General features: G+C 38.3%; 1 long non-coding RNA gene across 1 annotated transcript; it reads left to right on the top strand.

The window, feature by feature from the left end:
* Nucleotides 1-10273: 10273 nt before the first annotated feature.
* Nucleotides 10274-12698, top strand: LOC117536881. Its single transcript, XR_004567634.1, has 2 exons — nucleotides 10274-10322; nucleotides 10493-12698. It is a non-coding gene; the product is annotated as an uncharacterized LOC117536881 (long non-coding RNA).
* The last annotated feature ends 7626 nt before the right edge of the window (nucleotides 12699-20324 follow it).

Genomic DNA, 20324 nt, shown 5'->3' on the forward strand with positions numbered 1-20324 from the left:
TGTTAAAAAAATATGCATTTGTCATTTCCGTCAGGGAAGTTTCAAAAAAACAAAACACAAATGCGGAGGTTCACAAGAAAAGCAGTTTAAATGCCTATTTTTTGTACATTTATATACAACAATAAATATGTGTGAGTGCATTGAGAGATATTGTTGTGGAGTCATTTATATATAAATCGCAAAATACATTTGTGAATCCTTCTGTGAGCATTTATTAATATTGAGACTGATCTGACTCCAGATGTTAAGTTCACCTAGGATTGGTAGCATTGACTTAAATGTTCAAATAAATGTTGCTCTTCTGTCTATATTGGTCATATGATGCCCCTTGACTGAAATGTTTCCTGTTCAATATCCCCACTGATTTCCTTAACATTCTGGGATGAGAGTCCACATCACAATTTACTCTAAACTGTCATTTCCCTTTCATCACTCACCTCAGCAATGGACCTCTCTCCACTGTCCCTGTGTTCTGCCTCTGACTCACTCTCAAGCGCCTAGATGTCAAGAGAGGTGGTGAAGTGACCACTATTTATTGAGCAGTATACTCTTTCACATTGAATCATAACAAGTCATACTGAATGTAAATACAACTGACTCTAAAGTAAGTCCCAGTCTGTGACATTGGACATTTCGAAGACTCAAAGTCCCAAGCAGTAGGTAGAATATTGGCTATCTATTCAATGTGCACAGAAAATAAATAGTTAACTGAATACTGGGATGGAAATTGCCTATAAGCACTCAGTAAAACATAAACACACACAAAAAGCTTCTGAATGATAAGAAGTATAATTAAAACATAATGCACATTACCATTTTGAGAGAGAGTACCGAAGTTAAAGAACTCAGAAAATAATCTCTCATCGAACTGAGGCTCCAGTCAAACACACTGACTGCATCTCTACATGGACATCATGGTGTTTACATGAGCACAGAGAGATCGGGTTATTCATGTTCCCTGTTTACATGATAAATACTAGTAACCTGGCATTTCGATTCCTTTTCTCATCTAAACTATTCAGTATTTGTATCTCTCTATCATGACATAAAGACGAAACTCCTCCGCCGCCATCACTGTTAACTGATTAACTTTTACCAGCTGATGACTTACTTTCCTCTTCTTTGAATTGTTTTTTCTTATGTCCATGTTGTCTGGGGGAGAAAACATATCAAACCAAGAGATCGTCAGCTTTGATTTTCGCTGTATTAACCATTTCCTGAACATTTGGTGTGTGTGCCTTACCTCCGCTACCGGCATCGCTTCATACAACAGATCTGAGCTGTCCAACTATGACAACACTCCTTGAACATGCGCCTGCTATGTGAGAATCTGCCTTGGTACAAAGTAGCAGTGAAAACATGGTACGGAGTTTCATTGATTTGGGCATTCTCTCAATAAGCAAGTGGAATGGATTTGATAGTGAAGCACAGCGCTCTACAAAGTGCGGCGAGTGGATAGACCAATTCACGGACTTTCCACATGGTAAAAGTGGGGGGGTCTAAACTAATCATTTGAAAAAGTGTAATGTAATGTCTCATACATGGGCGTAGGAAGCATCCTGATAGTGGGGGGGGGACATTTTTAACGGGGGGTTTGGGGATCCCCCCCACGAAAAAAAAAAATAGATTTCCTGTATTCTGGTGCATTTTAACAGGTGGTTTGATACTTTTATGTGGCTATACTAGCATGAGGAAAATGATGGGTACATTTTGTAATTTCATCCAGTAGTAAAGAAAGGAAACATATTTGATTATTAATTCAGAGCCGTCTTTTAATTAATAAAAAGCAGTTTAAATGCCCATTTTTTGTACATTTATATACAACAATAAATATTTGTGAGTGCATTGAGAGATATTGTTGTGGAGAGTCATTTATATATAAATCGCAAAATACATTTGTGAATCCTTCTGTGAGAATGTATTAATATTGAGACTGATCTGACTCCATACAGATGTTAAGTTCACCTAGGAATGGTATCATTGACTTAAATGTTCAAATAAATGTTGCTCTTCTGTCTATATTGGTCATATGATGCCCCTTGACTGAAATGTTTCCTGTTCAATATCCCCACTGATTTCCTTAAAATTCTGGGATGAGAGTCCACATCACAATTTACTCTAAACTGTCATTTCCCTTTCATCACTCACCTCAGCAATGGACCTCTCTCCACTGTCCCTGTGTTCTGCCTCTGACTCACTCTCAAGCACCTAGATGTCAAGAGAGGTGGTGAAGTGATCATTATTTACGGAGCAGTATAATCTTTCACATTGAATCATAACAAGTCATACTGAATGTAAATACAACTGACTCTAAAGTAAGTCCCAGTCTGTGACATTGGACATTTTGAAGACTCAAAGTCTCAAGCAGTAGGTAGAATATTAGCTATCTATGTAATGTGCACAGAAAATAAATAGTTAACTGAATACTGGGATGGAAATTGCCTATAAGCACTCAGTAAAACATAAACACACACAAAAAGCTTCTGAATGATAAGAAGTATAATTAAAACATGATGCACATTACCATTTTGAGAGAGAGTACCGAAGTTAAAGAACTCAGAAAATAATCTCTTATCGAACTGAGGCTCCAGTCAAACACACTGACTGCATCTCTACATGGACATCATGGTGTTTACATGAGCACAGAGAGATCGGGTTATTCATGTTCCCTGTTTACATGATAAATACTAGTAACCTGGCATTTCGATGCCTTTTCTCATCTAAACTATTCAGTATTTGTATCTCTCCATCATGACATAAAGACGAAACTCCTCTCCAGAAGTGAGACGCCGCCGCCATCACTGTTAACCTGCTACCAGCTGAAGACTTACTTTCCTCTTCTTTGAAAAAAATGTTCTTATGTCCATGTTGTCTGGGGGAGAAAACATATCAAACCAAGAGATCGTCAGCTTTGATTTTCGCTGTATTAACAATGTCCTGAACACTTGGTGTGTGTGTCTTACCTCCGCTACCGGCATCGCTTCATACAACAGATCTGAGCTGTCCAACTATGACAACACTCCTTGAACATGCACGCGCTATGTGAGAATCTGCCTTGGTACAAAGTAGCAGTGAAAACATGGTACGGAGTTTCATTGATTTGGGCATTCTCTCAATAAGCAAGTGGAATGGATTTGATAGTGAAGCACTGACACAGCGCTCTACAAATTCACGGACTTTCCACATGGTAAAAGTGGGGGGCTCTAAACTAATCATTTGAAAAAGTGGGGGGGACTTGTCCCACCCTGATATAATGGCTGTGACGCCCATGGTCTCATATAATGGCTGTGACGCCCATGTCACTCAGTATAACAGACCTACATTATACTCTCTTTATTTATATGCTTTAGTTTTAGTTTAGACTACAAACATTGAGAGGCTTTGGATCACGTGTTGACACCGGCGAGCTGAGCGGAGTAGTCGGGTGCAGGCGGTAATCAGACTTAACTATGATTTATCTGGCCGTGCAACACTTACATTGTCACGTACTGTATGCCGAAGTATTATTTTAAGCAACACATTAAGTTGACGAAACACTCGAGTCAAATGTAATTAATAAATGTAATTTCAAACACTCGGTCGATTTTTTTTTACCAGCTGTTCTGTATTCACCTTGCAGGTTGCTTGTATCCTGGATTAAGTGTTTAAATCATGGATGTTTAAAGTTGAACTTCTTCGTATTTGTCTAACATGATAGTTTACTTTTCATTAATGAAGTATGACGCTGCGCTGTCAGTACGCTTGTCCCTGTTTGTGATTGGTCAAATGTTGCTAACCCCGCCCCTTTCACGTGAACGCGCTCAAAACCGGACAGAGAAACCCTGGTTGAGTTACCGGGTTGATAACCAGTCGTGTAGTGGGCGTTGGACTTATTTGGAGCACGATCTTTTTTTTTTTTAAATGGTCTAATAAATATAAAATCATTGCCAGTGTTATCAGTTGCAAGTGTGTATTTGTTGTAATAATGACAAAAACATAATACATTTCACAGTAATTATAATACAAAATAAAAACGATTTCCTTAAAAAATGATGATTCGTCATCACGCTCGTGACCCCGCGACGAGCTGGGGGTGCAACCCAGTCTCACGGCATTTCGTGTTCACCAACACGATTTTTAATCTATTGATTCGTGTTCACCAACACGATTTTCCCCTTTTTTTCGTGCTGCACAGCACGATTTTAAAAGCAATGTATTTCTACTGGTAATGTGATTTTTTATATTCTATATTTCTATCACAGACCTTCTACTTTCCCCCTATGAAAGTATGTACTCTTAATATTTTTTTAATTGTGTGTACCTTGTGTGCACCACACAAGGTACACACAGCCATAATAACTTTGTATTATTAGTGTACAACATCTGAAGATGTGTAGTTTTATTCATGATTTCACATCATTTTACAGCATATTGCTATACTATTTCAGACTCAGTATTTACATTCTTATATTCAAAGAAAATCAGTAATATCTTTAAAAACGACAAGTCCTTTTATATCAGCTGTGCACCGTTATGGTGTAAATAATATAATCTATCTACGAATTAGAACAAATGTAAAAGTCAGCTGAATTAGTGTTGATACTGCAAGGAGACGTATTGTGTGAAGAGAAATTGAAGATGTTGTTTAAAGGGATAGTGGAAATGGAACCTCAAATAGTTTCGTTTTAACTTATATACAAGCATAATTACGTACCAAAACAATCACACCTGATTAAAAAAATATAATAATTGCCTTACGCATGTTAGAAGCACTTTATTGCAGCTTCCCCGAAGTTTTTTAGAAACGAAATGTTCGACTCAGCCAAACCGGAAGTGACGAAAACTTAGGAAGACGATACGATAACAAACCATGGCGTCTATGCAGAATGAACGTGGAAGGTGTTGGAGTTTTGAGGTTTTTACAACCCCACTCGGCTCCGCGTGTCGTTTTGACGAGTCCTGCTTAAAATCATAACAGGAAGGAAATCAGACAGAGAACACCCAGATACCAGTTTAAACAATCTGTTTTAATTATCAAAGGTAATAATGCAATGCACTATAATACATTACAACACCATATAATACAATATACTAAAATCATATTGTAATGTTTTAAGAAGTAGCCGGCCACTTCTGCCCTGGTTCGCGTGCTGCGGAGATCCTTCCGGTCCTGACAGCATGTGAAGAGAGGCCGAACTCAGGAATCAACAGAATATATACCAGAAGACAGAAGGAAGGGGTGAGGTCAGCTGGTCATCTTTTCAGGTCCCCTCATTGGCAGACGCAAAATATGCTTTGTCACAGTGACCCAGCGCTGGCCAGCAGAAAACCAAACAGGCCCATTTTACAACAAAACACATCTTATCACCCAAGTCATGTGTTTCTTTATGAAAGCCATACTTGTTGGGAATATAACAGTCATTATCCCATGACATCCTCCGAACTAGCTCACCAACAAGCCTAACTGTCTTCATACCCCCCCAATCATCTCTGAACTTTTATTCACCCGAAGTAAGCTCACCCTTAGTCTAAAACAGTGCTTCTCAAAGTGTGGTCCGCGGACCACTGGTGGTCCGTGAGCGCCCCCTAGTGGTCCGCGAGTATATTGGTAACATTTCACATTTGAAATAAATACATTTAAGTTTTCCGCATTCTCGCGGGAATATCTCCGCAATGGAGCGCGCTAAAGTTTCACTTTCGATTGCATGATATAGCCCAGCGCAACACCTTCATCCCACTTGCTGCCACTTGTTTGTACCATTTCCAGGCGATTTGTAATCTGTTCTAGGAAAACGATACGATTTTGGATATTTGTGGAGTTAGGTGGTCCGCGAGTGTTTTTTTATTGGTTAAGTGGTCCTTGGTGTGAAAAAGTTTGAGAAACACTGGTCTAAAAGGACCATTGTCTCTCTTAACTGTGTGACTAAATTCTCAAGGCCTGCAGGATGCGCATAATTAACTTAGAACGAATTTAGCCACTATATCTAATGGTTAACCAAGAAAAACACTCAAAAGGGTAATCTTTTCACTCAAAACAGAACTCACAAGTAATTCTGCATTTTACCCCTCAAAAATAGCCTTTTGATGAAAAGGGTATAAGTGAAAGAAAAAGACTATTGCGCTAATCTACTTTAAAGAAAAAGGGAACATTGTTTCAGGAATCTATAAAAAACCTCTCTATATTTAAGAGGAAAAATGTATTTTGTTCCTTCAACTATTAATACACAGGAATGTATATACCCACACATATATTTAGGGATAACATGATGCAATACACCTCTTATATATTGGTGAGATTAAAATGAATATACCAAAAATATGCTGCATCACATCTTCTGCACAATACTCTTCATAAACTTCCGCAAAGGGCAAATATACCAGACAAAGAAGAAGGATTGTACGAGGTATCCAGTGATGATAGCGAGTCAGAAACATCCTCTCGGCTTTCCTACGAAAATGTCGTTTTAGGAACTGAATCTGAATCCGGTTCAGTAAGCAACGATGGTGACAATATTGAGCCAGACGATGGACCATTACGTCCTTATTTGTTCGAGCCCGAGCCCGAGGTGATGGTTCACGGCATGGGCAATGGCGAGGATGACCAGGACCAGGCGCCAGATGATGCACCCCTACGCACAAATAATCTTGACTGGTAGGTCCCTAAGCATAGCTCACGCATCTTAAGATCACCTGTAGCCTTTACAAATATTAATCATTGTTAACCAGTTAAGCCCGAAGGTCCCCCCAGTGGACCCCTCCCACAGTTTTTTTTCTCTCACATGTCTCAGGGCTTCTTAACATTTATGAAACTATTAATGTTTCATACCCTTTTAAAGGTAAGAAACTCCGCTAACTGACAATAAGAACAATTGTTAGCTAGAAAAAACACAAGAGTAATACCAAGCCTTTGAATTAGCATTGAGCGAAACAATGCTAACTAATGCTAACGCTTTTTTACACACAACACACGGTAGAAATGCCCTTATTACTATCTTAACTGCACAAACAAGATAAAGAGAAGAGAAAGTAAACAACATCTGGTTCCAAAAATATTACAATAATTACGTCTTACCTTTTTTGATTTGTGATCAAAAGTTGTGTTCAACGGAATAAAAACGCATCTCAAGGTTAATCCAATGTCGTTGTGTCACGTAGAATTTTTCTGTCGCACTACAGCCATACAAAACACATCTATTCACCATAATAAAGGTCGGCTATTCACATGCAAATGCTATTGAATGTCCGCCATTGTTTGTGCCCGTCTTCCTATGCTCTCGTCATCACCCGAAGATTCCCGACGATTCCCGAAGTATTTCGTTTCATTGAGAGGGCGCAGTAAAATTGAAAATAAAATGAAACTAGGCGTATGAAATTAAAAAAAATTGTTTATTATGCTTATTTTTAATAAAAATACACAAGTTAAACCCAAAATTCGCGGATTTCCACTATCCCTTTAATTGTTGATATATTTATGATTCACGTCAAGTATTCAGTTTCGGCGGCATTTCTTCCGTTTTTCCAAAGGTCTTCTCATCAGGGCTCTATAAATAAAGAACTACGGCAGATCTGTAATATTTAATGCAGCCGAACCGTGTATTACAATGCCGTTATGTGATGACTTTCAAAGAGAAAAGCATGAACACTCGGAATTAAGTATTATTTTATTCTTTTAAAAATGTTTTACGGATTTCATATCATAAAAATACCAAATCTCAGCATGCATTGCAGCTAATACATCCAATCAGCGAGCTTAAACCATAGCTGAGGATCTTGGGTAATTGCTCGAAATGCCTACGTCTGTTTCCGATTATTTTTATTTCAAAATTCAGTTCCCGACGGACGCCAAAAAAGCCAGAGATTATGGAATTAAACCAATAAATAAAAGCAAGGATAATTGTGTGTTATTGGTGAGTAAATAACAGTGTGTTATTTTGAAAAGAATAACAAATTAGAAGGAAAAAAAGATTTAAAAAATACAGATTTCAGTATTCTGAGGCTCTGAGCCCCATTTATTTTCCTCACAGACGGCAACAAAAGTCCGAAATTATACGATTTAAAATAAAAGCAATAAATGTGGCTTGATATTGAGTAAGAACCTGTTTTTATGAACCACACAACTTCCGGTCTTCCACGACCCGACCGGAGAAAAAGACGTGCTGCAGGCACAAAACACATTACCCGTAGAAATACATTGCTTTTAAAATCGTGCTGTGCAACACGAAAAAAAGGGGGAAATCGTGTTGGTGAACACGAAATGCCATGAGACTGGGTTGGGGGGTGTGTCAGTGATTTGGCGGCAGCTCTTTCCCTCGCTAACGAGAAAGCTCTACAATGGCAGGCAAACATTCTATACTTGACTTATTTTCTAAAAAGAATATCATTCACAAACAGAAAGAGGCTAGCAGCACCGAAGCTACAAGTGAAGCTGCTACTAGTACATCATCAGAAGAGCCGCCAAAAGATGTGGATAATGCTAGCACTAACGTCAACGTTAGCTATGCTAGCAACGTTCCCCTGGCTAGCTCAAGCTCACCTTTCCCAGAGGTATGGACGGAGGAGATGTGGCGGAGGAAACAAGAGGCATACCCGTGGATAGACTGCAAAGCTGGGAAACTGGGCTGCAAAGTTTGTTCATCCAATTCGGATTTATCAGTCTTCAAAACGCAAGGTTCAAAATTGGCAGATGAATGGCGTTCCTACACCGTAACTTACAGTGGAAGAGACAAGAGCGGCATGTTGACGTCCCTCAGAATTTTTTTTATTAAACACAAAGAATCAAATGGACACACTGCTGCACAGCGGATTCAAGACAACGCAACAAAGGAAACACTTGAGAAGGTCTGTGACAATATGAATGCATCAAAGCTGAAAGCTACATCTGCTGTATTCCGGTCTACTTACTACTTGGCACAGAACGACAGACCATTTTTGGACAACTATGGATTACTAGAGTTACAACATGAAAATGGGGTTGACATTAGGGCTGCAACAAACGACTAATTTGATAATCGATTAATCTATCGATTAATGAAACGATTTATCGACTATTCGGACTTATGCCTTAAACAATTTCTCAAACGCTCTTATTTAGCCATCAACTTTTAGATTTAGCTTGAGGTTGTTTTAGGCATGTGGAAACTAACAATGAAGACAATAAAGATGAATACTTGATTCAAAAATACATATATTATTAAATTAACTAAACAAATTGTGAACAGAATTAACATAGCTTTTTATTTAAATAAATAATATTTCAGATCAAAAGAAACAACAATGTTTTAACACATCGTATTAAATAATGTGATAACAGAATAGCTGAAACTTTAACAAAATAAATAACTCAGTTACCTCTAATCATTAACCCATGTTTGTATTATTTTGTTAACTCCGTGTGTTGTTGACGTGGAAAAGTTATTCGTGGATGGGGGGGCTACAGAGCTACAAGAAAGACAGTTGAACCCGGTGCGTTTTGCGGAAGTTTATGAAGAGTATTGTGCAGAAGATGTGATGCAGCATATTTTTGGTATATTCATTTTAATCTCACCAATATATAAGAGGTGTATTGCATCATGTTATCCCTAAATATATGTGTGGGTATATACATTCCTGTGTATTAATAGTTGAAGGAACAAAATACATTTTTCCTCTTAAATATAGAGAGGTTTTTTTATAGATTCCTGAAACAATGTTCCCTTTTTCTTTAAAGTAGATTAGCGCAATAGTCTTTTTCTTTCACTTATACCCTTTTCATCAAAAGGCTATTTTTGAGGGGTAAAATGCAGAATTACTTGTGAGTTCTGTTTTGAGTGAAAAGATTACCCTTTTGAGTGTTTTTCTTGGTTAACCATTAGATATAGTGGCTAAATTCGTTCTAAGTTAATTATGCGCATCCTGCAGGCCTTGAGAATTTAGTCACACAGTTAAGAGAGACAATGGTCCTTTTAGACTAAGGGTGAGCTTACTTCGGGTGAATAAAAGTTCAGAGATGATTGGGGGGGGTATGAAGACAGTTAGGCGTTGTTGGTGAGCTAGTTCTGAGGATGTCATGGGATAATGACTGTTATATTCCCAACAAGTATGGCTTTCATAAAGAAACACATGACTTGGGTGATAAGATGTGTTTTGTTGTAAAATGGGCCCGTTTGGTTTTCTGCTGGCCAGCGCTGGGTCATTGTGACAAAGCATATTTTGCGTCTGCCAATGAGAGGACCTGAAAAGATGACCAGCTGACCTCACCCCTTCCTTCTGTCTTCTGGTATATATTCTGTTGATTCCTGAGTTCGGCCTCTCTTCACATGCTGTCAGGACAGAAGGATCTCCGCAGCACGCGAACCAGGGCAGAAGTGGCCGGCTACTTCTTAAAACATTACAATATGATTTTAGTATATTGTATTATATGGTGTTGTAATGTATTATAGTGCATTGTATTATTACCTTTGATAATTAAAACAGATTGTTTTAAACTGGTATCTGGGTGTTCTCTGTCTGATTTCCTTCCTGTTATGATTTTAAGCAGGACTCGTCAAAACAACACGCGGAGCCGAGTGGGGTTGTAAAAACCTCAAAACTCCAACAAGTGGTGACCCCGACGTTTACGAGTGGGCGTTCAGCGGGAGTCACATCAGCAGCCAGCGGACGAAGCTGTCCAGGGGTGACACCTCGAAATACTTTCTGACAACTAAAAACAGAGCTCTATACAAAATATCAGGTAAGCACGGATACCCGTTACACTCAAAATCTGTGATTTGGCTATATTCAAATTTTTTAGAGTTGTCAGGAATATTTCTCAGTGTCTAGTCTTCACGCTAAAGATAATGCAATGCATATTTTAGCATAGGTAGGTAACTAACTAAGAATAATAAGATTAATAAAGCAACGGTTAGGAACCTCGTGGATTTTTCAGAATCGCACGACTAACTCGTTAGCTCCATGTGAAGCGATGAGGACTGTAAGAAGAAGGTGAAAGGCCCCGTGCGTTTTTTTCAGAACTCGACACGGCTAACTCTCGGGGGCGTTCAGTGGTTTCTAATGATTCCATCCAGTGGTTTCTAATGATTCCATCCAGAACTAAATTGAATAATGCTTTCCAGTCTCATAGGAGCTGCAGTTGCATTATAAGTGAATCCAAGGGGAGATACGCAAATTTCAAATAACCATTTTGAAAGGACCGGAATCTCGTTCTCTTGTTCTGTGGGGTTAATCTATCTAGCCAAAGGTGACGATAAAGAGATTATGTTATCTGTTGAAATAAACATCGCACCATAAAGCTGGATAGACTGTACGGGGAATAATTTTCTGGGAATAATTACTAATAGATAAGGGAGAAAAGTCAGATAAAGAAATGCGTGGTCACCAGGGGTTAAAGAAATCCCCCCTTTTTCTTCACAGCTTTCCTCTAATTGCTGAAGCAACAGCCAGAAGTGTGACTGCTTGTGCTTCTTCTCAAAATGCCTCAAAAATGGCTGCTGAGCGTTGAATTTAAAACAAGGAGTGAATAATCAACGACTGGTCTGAAGTTGGAGTGAATAACATTGAAAATTAATAGATCAATGTGTCGTAGATATTTAAATAAATAAGAAACTATAATTTGTCGTTTTTAGCATAGTTTTTGTGGGATGCAGTTACGTCACATTGTGGTTTTCATGAGAAGTTTTGAGAACTGATTGTTACTATTGCATTGCATTGTGAATTTTGTGCTATTTGTCATTAGGTAGTTTTTGTAATATCATTAGTAGACATTAATTGTGTTTATGAAGAAAGAGTAGAAAGTAAACAGGAGGGATCTGTTCATGTTTAAACATAACAGAGGTGCTGCACGAGGCTAAAAGCACACTGTTGGCTAAACACAGAGAGGTGATTGATGAGAGAAGCTTGTGCAGGAGCAGGCAGCTGCAGGGCACAGAGAGAGAGAGACAGGAGAAGTAGATGTTTTGAAGAGTTCAGAGAGAGTACAACTTATATAAAGTTAACTACTAGTCTGAAGAATGTTATATTGTTTTGTGAGTAAACATGAAGTAAAAATATAAGAACAACATGCTTATATAGGTTGACAGAAAGCTGCTATTAACCAGTTTCAGCAGCTACTGTCCTATCTGTGTTCCAAAGAGAACATACGTTGCATTTACAATTCATATTAAGAAAGTTCACAATTGATACCATTAAAGGCCGTTTTGGATTAATAGGCCGTGTCTGTCATAAACATTCGTGCTCGGATGGAATAAAGTGTTGAGATGTTCTCAAGAGTGGGAGTTTTCACAACGCTTTTTAGTTTGTATTGAAACAATTAAGTGGTAAGGACAGAAAACTGTTCCGCGATGATTTCTTTAGGTTTTAGCTTTAGTAATGGAGATTACATTTTGTGAGGAAACTTTTCCACCAATAATAACTGTTCAAAATATATATTCAGTAACTGTAATCAGATTACTTGTTTTTCAAATATAGCGCTAAATACAGTTAGTTTTGTATTCTGTTACAAATCTAACCTGCTTGTAACACAACTTAGATAAACAATTTGAAAAATAATAGAATAGGCAAGTGGTTAAGGAGGTTTTCCTGTTTTGCTCATTTGATTTGGAAGTCAAGTAAGGAAGAATAGTGTTTTATGAGAACTGTCATTCCTCATGGTTTTTAAAGATAAATCATCAGTTTGTTTGGACTTTGAGGTAAAAATAGGATCGGGGTGGAGAAGGAAGACCTTTTTTGGTTTCAAATTAAAAAAAGATTTTAAAGATGAAGTTTATTTTATTTTTTTCTGACTAGAATTTTAGAAGCAGGACTTCAACTAGACAAGATATTTTACGATGTGGTTTTACTACTTTTAATGGAGTAAAGAATCTGGGTAGACTACTGCCATTGGTTTGTTTTAACATTCACATGTTTCAGCATTCCTGACCATATAGACATTCAGCCGTTTTATTTTGTAACCCTTTGGGGGGAGAGATTTAAATTGAGTTTTTCTCCAGTTGCTGATTTGCTGTGATTACAGCAGCACTGGATAGATGTGCGCCACCTTTGGGCTGTACTCTGAATCAGTGTGTTGGTGAAGAGTTGCTCACTACAGAAACAGAAGAACTGTGCAAAGAACGCATCTCTGAGGAGGGTTTGACATTTTGCTTGGGCCTTGTTGCCGAGGCAACAGTGGTGTGAAGAGGAACTGCAGTTTTTGGGGATTCCTGCTGTGCAGAGGACAACGTGTGTCTGCTGATTGTACCACATTGATCCAGAGGTTCCTTCCCCCTCAGGACATCCCAGTGCCAAACAAGAGTTTCATTGATCCAATTCACTACAGCTGCAGAAGACAACACATCACTGACTGTTCACATTATGACAAGTTCTGAGACAGGCTTGTCTCAGATTGTTCAGACTCTGAAGAAATTATGCGATGATTTTACAGCATAACTGTGCAAGAGTTTTCCAGAGGGTGGTGTACAACAATAGGTTTAGTGTTTGAGAAGGGAGGCTGCTTGTTTAAACGATGGTCTGGAATGCTGAAAAGATTAAAGTTTAATATCCTTGTTTAGCAAACAACACATCTGATTATTAGGTCACACCTAATAATCTTGACATATAAACTAACTATGAGTAAAAAGATGAATGGATTTTATATCCTAGAGAGGGTTGGTTATGTTGCGAATACTTCACAAGGTATTTGCTAATGTATTTTGAAGAACAAATAACAAGGACACAAGTCCAATTTTGTTTTGTTTTTAGGTTAAATTGTCCATTACCAAAACTGTTCACCTTATGTCTAGATTTGGACTTTGATGGTAAGGGAGTATTTAGGCTTATTTTTATACATCTGACATTTTCAAATATGTTGGCTATTCACTAGATAGACTTTGGTTAAGAACTTTTCTGAAGATTGAATATTTGTTCCATTTCTAAATATTCCTATTTAAAAAGTAATTTTAGAGTAAAGAAGACTGATGCTGTAATTGGACATAATGTGAGGCCTTCAATCACCCATTGTGATGGTGCATATTATTGACGACTAATAGGGAGGAGGGGTCACTCGACCCACCCTGCAGTGGTTTTTAAAATCTTATGCAGCTTCACAGGAAGCGCACGGCACCAGATTATGAGTTTGGAAGACTAGCGTCACCACCTCCTAATGGACATTAATTTAGTTAGTAATTAACTGACATTTAGAGATGTTAAAGAGTAAAAACATACCTACCATAAGTGATAATTCCTAAATTTAGCTACAAACCATTGATGAAATGACTTCTGTTTTTGGAATCCTTGATAAAGGAAGGAGTGATTGTTACATATTCGGACACCCAAGGTTCCACGCACTGTTAAAGAGGTTAACATTGTTTTTAAGTGGACCAGATTTGAAGATAAATGAATATGAGTTATGAAATACATAGCAGAGCTTTACAGATCCTAGTAATGGTTTGACTCAAGATGATAATTATGTGCACAAGTTTCTGAAATAGATCTATTAGACATTTGAATATAGATTAGGTGTTGATAAACTGCAGTAGTAGTACAATAAGGAAGTGACATTTTTTGGCTAAACACTTTTCAGGGAATGTGGGAAACAGCTGTCTCAATGAAAAGTTAGAGATATCTTGAACATTATAGTTGTAATTGTGAATTAATAAATGATGGCGCTCCATATATACATATTTGTGTAGACAAAGGATACTGGCCTATGCTGAAATGTCAAAGTCTCTGCAGAGCACGACACATGGCCAAAAAAGACTGAGACCAACTGACCTTTGACCCTGACCGACAGTGTAACTTGACAAGGCACTGTGAATGACTGACTCTGGGGTGGACCTGACCAAACTTGACTTTACAACCTGACAGTGTGAGTGTGAATGTGAGTGTATGTCTGCATGTGATCAGTGCAACTGCATGATTTAAAACAATGACTAATCAAGCATGTTTTTGGACTAACACATTTTTCTGGGCCTCAATAACATTCCACAGAATTGGAAAACCTCACTTGTGCACTCCCACACGAGGTGGCAGTTTGCAGAATGTGGAACTCAAACTAAAACATGAAGATTCTGTTTCTTTTAGGACTGAAGGATGGAGAGAAACACTTCATTTCACTGGAGTGTTTACTGTGGAAATGATGGATGTACATTTGGGAAAAAATGTTTGATATTTTCTTAGAATCCATTATTACCTGAAGGTTTTCTTCCCATACAGGATTTTGGTTACACATGAGTCATGTGTAAAAAGGGGGAGTGTACGGCTGCCCCAACTCGATTGTTCAATCTGACCATTGATTGACGGTTTTAGAATTGACCTGCTCCATATCTGGGGATAAGATACTGTTTGGTGAATGTTGACATGTTTCTAATATTGGTTGAGTTATAGCAGGTAACACAGATGCAGAATCAGTGGCCAAGGGGCTACTGTGAGAGATGTAACTCCAGAATGGAATACGGAAGAAGTTGACCTGTGAGTAATGTTTCAACAGGTATAAAAGTAACTGAGGTTTGAAATGTAGAAAGAACATATTACAGTTAAAGCTAAAACATAGTAGTGTAATGACAGAATTTAATTTAGACAACATCATGTAACTAGCCTGGTAAAGAAGTAAAAGCCATAGACTTTATTGTTTAGGTCATTATGAGGATATACATTTCATCTAAATTTATAAGACATTTGATGACAGTTTGTTGGAATTCTGTATTCATTTTTTCAGCGTGATAATATCTAAGCACTGACAGGTAAAAGCAGTATCACCAGGAAATCATTCACTTTGTTAGTATCATGATTTTGGTTGTTTTTGAATCCATAACATTAGTGTGTTTCTTTACCAGAAACATTAGCAGTTCATATTATATTTGGATTTTAAATAGGATTTCATTTAAAAATAAACACAGATGCTTGTCAGAAATTCAGAGCTATTGAAATATGTTATTTAGTTTACCTAAAGATGTTGGGGTTCTTATTTAGTTGGCACAATCCAAGTACTAAGATTCTGAAGCTGTACTGGCAGATAGGAGGTCTACAATTAATTTAGAAAACCTGTTCACAGATGGCTGTTGTTTCAAGACACCCCACCAACAGGCTCCAAGTGGGTCAAAACAGCTGAGCGTAGGCTTGAGGGAGTTGTATCAGATTTCTCCACACAGGTTGCTGCCGCCAAAAGGGGGACCCGAGAAGCACGAGGCCGACACAGCGGTGTTCGTCTGGCTGAAAGTCATCAGGACCAAGTGGCTCAACCCCAGGCTCTCCGGCCCCGACCGAGTGACCCAGAGGACATCCCATGCCGTCCGCCTAGAAGGAAAGGGGGACAACTGGTACCACTGGAGCCAGTGTGCGGTCGGGAAAACACCTGCGAGGACCCTAGACGACATCAGGACAGACCTGGCCCTCGTCAAGGCAGTCGACCCGGGAGGCATCATCAGCGGGCCGGAGAAGGAGAATCGGGAAGACATCTCTCTAGCAGGCAGCCCAGAAGCTGCTGTCAGCGGATCAGGGGGACAAAGACACGGCAAGCCAGGACGGCACAGGGGACTTGTCGAGGCAGCAGAGGAGTCTACTTCTCTGATCAGTTCCACCCGTGAAGGGCTAGCCGCATCTCCCCCTCCCTATCAGCTGCCCCTTGTTGGCGTATTCCTCTGAGGGGGGGGGGCTGATGATTCACCACACAAGGAGACTGCACTAGCACCCAGCTGCCCCCTCATGGTTCCTTCACTGCCATGGAAAGTGGTGTTCTGTCTCCATGAAGGTTTCAAGTACTCTAAATACCAGCTTCGGATGGATTTATACAATGTTTGGGGGACGGACACAGTAGAAAAGAATGACAGTGGGTATATGTTTCAAGTGCCTTGTGTAAATTGCACTCTTTTAAAAGAGTGCAAAAGGGGGGAATTGCGGAAGTTTATGAAGAGTATTGTGCAGAAGATGTGATGCAGCATATTTTTGGTATATTCATTTTAATCTCACCAATATATAAGAGGTGTATTGCATCATGTTATCCCTAAATATATGTGTGGGTATATACATTCCTGTGTATTAATAGTTGAAGGAACAAAATACATTTTTCCTCTTAAATATAGAGAGGTTTTTTATAGATTCCTGAAACAATGTTCCCTTTTTCTTTAAAGTAGATTAGCGCAATAGTCTTTTTCTTTCACTTATACCCTTTTCATCAAAAGGCTATTTTTGAGGGGTAAAATGCAGAATTACTTGTGAGTTCTGTTTTGAGTGAAAAGATTACCCTTTTGAGTGTTTTTCTTGGTTAACCATTAGATATAGTGGCTAAATTCGTTCTAAGTTAATTATGCGCATCCTGCAGGCCTTGAGAATTTAGTCACACAGTTAAGAGAGACAATGGTCCTTTTAGACTAAGGGTGAGCTTACTTCGGGTGAATAAAAGTTCAGAGATGATTGGGGGGGGTATGAAGACAGTTAGGCGTTGTTGGTGAGCTAGTTCTGAGGATGTCATGGGATAATGACTGTTATATTCCCAACAAGTATGGCTTTCATAAAGAAACACATGACTTGGGTGATAAGATGTGTTTTGTTGTAAAATGGGCCTGTTTGGTTTTCTGCTGGCCAGCGCTGGGTCATTGTGACAAAGCATATTTTGCGTCTGCCAATGAGAGGACCTGAAAAGATGACCAGCTGACCTCACCCCTTCCTTCTGTCTTCTGGTATATATTCTGTTGATTCCTGAGTTCGGCCTCTCTTCACATGCTGTCAGGACAGAAGGATCTCCGCAGCACGCGAACCAGGGCAGAAGTGGCCGGCTACTTCTTAAAACATTACAATATGATTTTAGTATATTGTATTATATGGTGTTGTAATGTATTATAGTGCATTGTATTATTACCTTTGATAATTAAAACAGATTGTTTAAACTGGTATCTGGGTGTTCTCTGTCTGATTTCCTTCCTGTTATGATTTTAAGCAGGACTCGTCAAAACAACACGCGGAGCCGAGTGGGGTTGTAAAAACCTCAAAACTCCAACAGTTTCTCCGTCTGGATGTGGAGCACTTTTGCTAAATGTTTAGACAAATTGCTCGTGTTACCGCCCTTACATGCTAAACTCTCAACCCAGTTTCACGGCATTTCGTGTTCACCAACACGATTTTTAATCTATTGATTCGTGTTCAACAACACGATTTGCCCCTTTTTTTTCGTGTTGCACAGCACGATTTTAAAAGCAATGTATTTCTACTGCCTGCAGCACGTCTTTTTCTCCGGTCGGGACGAGGAAGACCGGAAGCTGTGTGGTTCATAAAAACATGTTCTTACTCAATATCAAGCCACAGTTATTGCTTTTATTTGAAATCGTATAATTTCAGACTTTTGTTGCCGTCTGTGAGGAAAATAAATGGGGCTCAGAGGCTCAGAATACGGAAATCTGTATTTTTAAATATTTTTTTCCTTCTAATTCGATATTATTTTCAAAATAACACACTGTTATTTACTCACCAATAACACAATTATCCTTGCTTTTATTTATTGGTTTAATTCCATAATCTCGGGCTTTTTTGGCGTCCGTTAGGAACTGAATTTCAAAATAAAAATAACCGGAAACAGACGTAGGCCTATAAGGGACATTTCGAGCATCATTGCGATTGTCAACATTTCTGAGTTTAGGATGGCCGAAGACACTACACTACCCATAATCCCCAGCTATCGTTTAGGACTACAGTCCCCGTAAGGTTACGCAGAGCGTCAAACAGCTGTGTGAAATGGAACGAAACCACGCCAGACTATCCAAAACTGGAATCGAACGCCCCCCCCAGAACTACACATGCTGGCTGTTGTGTTTCGCAAAATGTTCTATGGGACGTCTTTACTGAACGTTTTCGTTTTCCCCACAATTAGAAGTTGCCAGTATTTAACACATTGGTGTTATCAAATGTAAAACATATAATTAATAAATGGGTGAAAATCGCTTGTGTCCATAATGCGCAGCATTAATACCCACATGACAGCTCATTGTTACTTTGTAATTCTACTCCACTACAATTCAGAGGTTAACCTGGTATTTTTACTCCACTGCATTTATTTGAGTTACTTTGCAGATTCTGATTAATTATGTGAAATATAAACAAACCTTAAATCAGACTTTAGTTACACCTGAGTAAAATTCAGGTAAGGTGATTGTCAAGTGCCAACAATCAGGAGAGATATTTGATAGTTGGTGCTTGAGAAGACTAAACATGTATCTGCAATTGACATGAATGGAAACGAGTAATAAAGTATATTCATTACTCGTTATTCTCTACTAATAGTTAATTAAAGACTGTATATTATGGCTATTTTGCACATCCCTTTCAAGATTTTCAAAGGTGTATTGACATATCATATACACAACTACGGTGTAGTTATGCAATGAATGAAACACTTGGGTCACAGGTTCCTCAACAGTGCATTACAAGACATCTATCAATATGTGTGAACCTCCACCATTAAACTGTCATATTCTGCACATTTCTTATTCTATCTACATACATAAGAGTATAATTCATATGTATAATAGCAGTTAAAATAAGTGCTTCAACATAGTTAACATTGCAGGAAAGCAATATATTAGACGTTAAGTACTTTGTCAGGCTTAATATTTATCTCTAGATAGATACCCCCAAAGTTTTTTTCTTATTTAAAAGAAGACCTTAATCTGTTATTTAATGTTTAAATAAAGGTTAATTCGTTTTTCTGTTTTGCACCTCCTCCTATTAATATCTTTGTACATTCTGCACTAAACTGTTTTATTGTAGAGATCACTTATAGTATCTTCTTGATTTGTTATATTCTATATTTATACTTTCCCCCTATGAAAGTATGTACTCTTAATATTTTTTTAATCAAATAAAACACAATAATTCAATAACGTGCTTTAACCACTAGGCGGTGCACACAAGGTACACACAGCCATAATAACTTTGTATTATTAGTGTAGGACACTTTTGTTTTCGTACAACATCTGAAAATGTGTAGTTTTATGCATGCTTTCACATAATTTTACAGCATATTGCTATACTATTTCAGACTCAGTATTTACATTCTTACATTCAAAGAAAATCAGTAATATCTTTAAAAACTACAGTCCTTTTATATCAGCTGTGCACCGTTATGGTGTAAATATAACCTATCTGTGAATTAGATCAAATGTAAAAGTCAGCCGAATTAGTGTTGATACTGCAAGGAGACGTATTGTGTAAAGAGAAATTGAAGATGTTGTTTAATTGTTGAATATATTTATGATCCACGTCAAGTATTCAGTTTTTCCAAAGGTCTTCTCATCAGGGCTCTATAAATAAAGAACTACGGCAGATCTGTAATATACAATGCAGCCGAACCGTGTATTACAATGCCGTTATGTGATGACTTTCAAAGAGAAAAGCAAGAGCGCTCGGAA

This window comes from Gymnodraco acuticeps, unplaced genomic scaffold (assembly GCF_902827175.1).
Source record: "Gymnodraco acuticeps unplaced genomic scaffold, fGymAcu1.1, whole genome shotgun sequence".
Lineage (NCBI taxonomy): Eukaryota > Metazoa > Chordata > Actinopteri > Perciformes > Bathydraconidae > Gymnodraco > Gymnodraco acuticeps.